The sequence below is a fragment of the Lygodium microphyllum genome, chromosome 11, assembly GCF_053477565.2.
Source record: "Lygodium microphyllum isolate KBCC chromosome 11, Lygodium_microphyllum_v1.1.10, whole genome shotgun sequence".
NCBI classification, from domain to species: domain Eukaryota; kingdom Viridiplantae; phylum Streptophyta; class Polypodiopsida; order Schizaeales; family Lygodiaceae; genus Lygodium; species Lygodium microphyllum.
The window spans coordinates 17,675,606-17,681,506 of record NC_141145.1 but is presented as its reverse complement, the minus strand read 5'-3'; the positions used below and the strand labels follow the sequence as shown (position 1 = coordinate 17,681,506).

The 5,901-nt window shown below is 40.1% G+C and overlaps 1 long non-coding RNA gene across 1 annotated transcript; it reads right to left on the bottom strand.

Annotated features, from left to right (window-relative positions):
• Positions 1-259: 259 nt before the first annotated feature.
• On the bottom strand, positions 260-986 carry LOC148028583 (uncharacterized). The gene is made up of 4 exons (XR_015692454.1): positions 882-986; positions 653-772; positions 461-543; positions 260-345 (listed from the first exon to the last, which is right to left on the bottom strand). It is a non-coding gene; the product is annotated as an uncharacterized LOC148028583 (long non-coding RNA).
• Between the last annotated feature and the right edge of the window lie 4,915 nt (positions 987-5,901).

Here is a 5,901-nt window from a genome sequence, read left to right as displayed (position 1 = left end):
TTGACCTTGAAACTCCCTCGAGTACTTGGGTGCATCAAAATCCAATCCAACTTATAATACTTATCACAAATCCAATTACCGCCATTATCTTTCTTGTTGAAGACCTCCACTGCAAGTATGCTACTGATATTTTTCCTCCGTGAAGACATCTGTAACAACCAAATACAAAAGTTACCTATCAACATGTGTATAATTTACAAATGTTATCTCCAAATGAAATTAAATTTAAATGGATCAATTTAAAAAAGAAACATTGTACCTGTAATTTCTTTCACAAAGATCCCTAGATATGTTGAACAAGAAGTTGACTTATAGCAAGACCATTGTTCCTTCACTGACAGATTCCTGTAGTACAAAAACAAAATAAATATTGGGTCAATACATACATATAACTTATATAGGCTTTGTCCAAATGCGTTGAAATTTAACCATGGAACAGTAGTAAAAAATGGCAATATACCTATGGCTTTCTCTGCAAAAAATCCCAAAGATGTTGTAGAAGTTGAGTTCTTAATAAATCATTGTTCTTCACCCTCGGAGATTCTTGGAGTAAAAAAACAAAGGAAAGCTCAGTATGCATGTAACTTGTATACATTTTGTCTAAACGAGATAAAATTTAACAGTGGAGCAACAAAAAAACAAGACAATATACCTGTAACTTTGTTTACAGAGAAACCCTAAGATGTTGAAGAAGAAGTTGAGTGTTCAAAATCCCAAAGATGTTGTAGAAGTTGAGTTCTTAATAAATCATTGTTCTTCACCCTCGGAGATTCTTGGAGTAAAAAAACAAAGGAAAGCTCAGTATGCATGTAACTTGTATACATTTTGTCTAAACGAGATAAAATTTAACAGTGGAGCAACAAAAAAACAAGACAATATACCTGTAACTTTGTTTACAGAGAAACCCTAAGATGTTGAAGAAGAAGTTGAATGTTCAAAATCCCAAAGATGTTGTAGAAGTTGAGTTCTTAATAAATCATTGTTCTTCACCCTCGGAGATTCTTGGAGTAAAAAAACAAAGGAAATCTCAGTATGCATGTAACTTGTATACATTTTGTCTAAACGATATAAAATTTAACAGTGGAGCAACAAAAAAACAAGACAATATACCTGTAACTTTGTTTACAAAGAAACCCTAAGATGTTGAAGAAGAAGTTGAGTATTCAAAATGTCACTATTATTGACTGTAAGAGACTCCTAGAGCATCAAAACAAAAGAAATTACATGTCAAAGAATGCACATAACTTGCACAGGTTTTCTCCAAACGAGATAAAACTTTACCATAGAACATCTATGGAAGAGAAAAATATACCTGTAGAGTTTTGTGAAGAGAATCTTAGGGCTTTGGTAAAACAAGCTCTGCTCTCATGAAACACATGAATCTCTCTTTGTGCTTGTGCAAAGCAAATGAAATTTTACAGGGTTACAGACATGGCAAGAAACAGTGAGGCTGTAAAATTTCGTCAGGAAAGAAGAAGCGGGGAAAGAGATATGACAAATTTGAGTTTCGCCTAAAAAAGAGGGGGAAACTGAAAAGGAGAGAAAAGAAAAGTCAAACATAAAAAATAAGAAAATGAAAATTCGAGGCACAAACTTCCAAGAAGTGACAGCTTTGTACTCCCCTTTTCCCTTATTTTATTGCTGAGGGAAGATTTGGTCCAAGATATGGCTAGAAGATTCATGTTACATGAATCTGGAATCCCAGCTCTCTCATTGCTTAGGCCTATATTTGTTTATTCACTCCTTAAGGGGCAAAAAAGAGAGTCCATATTTCTCCTAATGTCCAAGAGATAGCCCCTCCAACATAAGTGAACACATAGCCAGAAGTGGACTTCCTACTATCTACATGTCCTACATAATCAGAGTCAGTGTACCCCACGACTCGTGTATCCTGGCTACCATAGCAAATACACATATGTGATGTGCCCTTCAAGTACCTCATGATACCCTTCATGGCATCCCAATGTTTCTTGCCATGTGTAGCAATATAATGTGCCACAATTCTAACTACTAAAGCAATATCTGGATGGGTGGCTATCATGGCATACATAAGACTGCCCATGGCTAATGCATAGGGAATCTTAGCCATCTCAGCCCTTTGCTCATATGTCTGTAGATAATCGGCCTGTGAAACCTTCACATGAGAAGGTAATGGACAGCCAATAGGCTTAACATCCTGCATACGGAAGTGCTCAAGGACTTTATGAATGTACTCCCTCTGTGAACAGATAGATTAGTCTGTGAGATCTGTCATGCGTAATGCGCATACCAAGTATATGAGAGGCCTATCCCAGATATTTCATCTCAAAGCTCTTTTTGAGCTGAGCCTTAAGAGCATCTAGCTTCTCATGAGTTGTCCCTACTAAAAGCATGTCATCCACATAGAGTACCAAAATTAGTAAAGAACCATCACAGGATTTCTTCGTGTACAAGCACGGATCCATAGCACTGTGGCTATAGCCCTGCAATTGGATGAATGCTCAAACTTATGGTACCATTGTCTAAGTGCCTGCTTCAAGCCATATAGACTCTTCTTTAGCTTGCACACTAGGTGTTCCCTTCCAGGGTCTACAAAGCCCTTAGGCTGCTCCATGTAAATCTCATCATGCAAGTCCCCATGTAAAAAAGCCATCTTGACATCCATCTGGTACAAGTCCAGGTCAAGCTGTGTAACCAAAGCCAAGACTAAGCGCACGGTGGTTATCTTGACCACAGGAGAAAAGACTTTATCAAAGTCAACACCATGCTCCTACTTAAAGCCCTTAGCAACCAATTGAGCCTTGTATGCTAGCTTGGGGTGTCCAAGGATAGTTTTCAGCTTGTACATCCACTTGCATGGCAAATCCTTCTTACCTTGAGGCAAGGAAACCAAATCCCAAGTATGATTCTTATGTAATGAGACAAGTTCAGACTGCATAGCCCTCTCCCAAGAGTGAAAATCACCCCTGTGCATAGCCTCATCATAAGTGAGAGGCTCTCTTACATCTATAACCAGTACATAATCCATAGAGGGTGCAAAACAGTCAGGAGGTCGTCTATCTCTAGTAGAATGCCTCAACCCAAGCTCTGCTGCCTGACCAACATCCTATCTAACATCAGCATGTCTAACATTTGGGCAATGAGCATCAGGTGATGTTGCACACTGTCTAGTTGGGGCTGTACATGAGCAGGTGGCTCCTCCTAAAAGATAACTCTACATACCTCAACCACTTTCTCAGGCTGCAAATGCATTTTGTCCTCATGAAAGATGACATCATGGTTGCGGATCACTTTCTGTGCCTGTGGATCCCATAGACGGTGAACCATCTCTCTTGCATCTCCATAGCCAATGAAAATGCATTTGACACTTTTAGGATCCAACTTATTGCGTTTGTCCTTGGGCACGTGTCCTTGGGCACATGGAAGAATGTCTCACATATCCAAAGACACGCAAATGATCATAAGAGGGGGCTTGCCTGCCCATACCTCCTCTACAACCTGAAAGTCAATGCCACTGCTAGGTGACCTGTTAATGAGATACACTGCAGTAGTAACTGCCTTAGCCTAAAAGTGCTGCGGTAAGCCAGCTTGGCTAAGCATGCTATGGACCCTTTCCTGAATGGTCCTATTCATGCGTTTAGTGATACCATTCTGGGGAGGGGTGTAAGGGGTGGTCAACTTACACTTAATACCCTGCTCATTACAAAACTGCTCAAAAGCACGTGATACATACTCACCCCCATTATCTAACATTAGGCATTTTAGACTATTCCCAAACTAGTTCTCTGCTAATGCAAGCCAATGCTAAAATGTGTCTAAGACATCAGATTTTCTCTTTATAGGATAAGCCCAAACCTTATGTGAGTAATCATCGATGAAAGTAACAAAATACTTTGCCCCACCTAGTGACTGACAGGGCATGGGCCCACATATATTTGAGTGCACAAGAGCCAAGGGCTCACCCATGCATTTATTACCAGACTTTTTATGCGTATTCCTAGTCTGCATGCCATACAAACAATGATCACAAGAATCAAAATGCGAAGAGTCAAAAGGCAGAAGATACTACAAAGCACGGAGCATTTTCATTCCTTTAAGGAACATATGCCCCAAACGAGCATGCCAAAGGGATACATGGGGGATAGAACCCATAGACAAAACATGATTCAAGGTAGCTCTAGATACAAGTAAGGGATAGAGGCTCCCAGACTTGGCACCTCTTGTAAGCACAAGCCTGCCATGAGTAATCTTCCATGCAGAGTCTCCAAAAGACACAAAATACCCTACATCATCAAGCTATCCAGTTGACATAAGGCTGCGAGTCAACACATGTACGCGACGTATATCATGCAAAACAAAAGAACTACCAGAAGGAAACTACAACCTAACATCTCCAATGCCCATAATGTCAAGAGACCTATTATCACTAGGACGCACAGAACCAGAGATGGTATGATAGGTATGAAACTAATCTCTACAGGGTGTCACATGAAATGACACATCCCAATCCAAAAGCCAACACTGCGCATACATAGAATGTGTCTCACAAGCTTGTAAGGCATTGCATGAAGAAGCTGCAAGTATGTAATCCTCATCTGAATCAGTGGCTTGCATGACATTAACCTCTTCTATCTTCACATTGGACTTTGCAGGTACAATAGTGCACTCGGAAGACTTTTCTTGCACTTTCTCTTTTCCCTTTTCCTTGCGCTTATCATTGCACATCTTATGCCACTGTGGCCTAATATGTCTTGCTTTCCCACAATAATGACAGGTGAGATCAAACTTCTATCCACAGGACTTATTGCAGCCACGTGATTTTGACTTGGACTTCTGAGAGTCCTTGCCCTTATGATCATTATCATGCCTGCCATGTCTGCCACCTCTAACAATCAATGCATGTGAAGAGTGGGAAGTATCATTAATTCTCCTATTGATTTCCTCAGTCAATAAAACACTCTCAACATTGATTTTTAGCCCATCAAGCTTGTTCATGCATATGACAGTACGCAAGACATCCCATGATTCAGGCAAGATGCAAAGCGGAAACAACTGGTGCAAGTTGTCTTTGAACTCAATACCCTGTGACAACATATTCTTCATGACAGCATGAAACTGGCTGAAATGAGATGATAGGGGTGTCCCCTTCTTCATGCGAAGGTCCATTAACTGCTTCAGCCAATACATCTGTGATGCAGGACTCTCCTGCACATAAAGCTCCTGAATCTTCTCCCATAGGTCCCATGTACTCCGATTCTCATCTTCAACAACATTATGATGGACCTCTTCTTGAGAGTGACAAGATAATGGTAGACTTGCATAGCTCATCAACTTCCATCCAAACATAATCATCCATATCCTTAGTTTTAACACCCTTAAAACGCAATGGTTTAATTTGCAACTTCTGCACCAAAACCTCCCATATCTAGGACTTCCAATACCCATAGTTGGTACCATCCAACTTAGCAATGTTAAAGAGAGCTGTGTCTTTCAGATGACCAGCCATACTGTCCCAAATCAAAGCAAAAATGCAAAATTGTAGGTTGATATAATTAGCAGAAAATGCACTAAAACCACTGCTAAATCTAAATGAAAGAGTGGATATCGCCAAAGAACCACATGTCCACCAAATATGACCAAGATAACATCAAATAGTAAGCATTACTCTCATATAAGTGCTCGAAATCTGCAGATTTCAGCTTGTTGAAATAAATTACAACAGTATGTAAAACTATCCCAAAGTGAAGCAATCATTGATACATATGTCACTGCAACTGCCAGGTAGCAAGATACATCCAACAGTGAGTGTCAAGGGGCAAGAAGGTACCAAGAACTGTCAAACCAATAACCTATCAGGTAAGATATGTCTCATAGGTCTAGAAGTCATGCATGTAAGGGGTCTCGGGACAAGAGAAGAGGCCA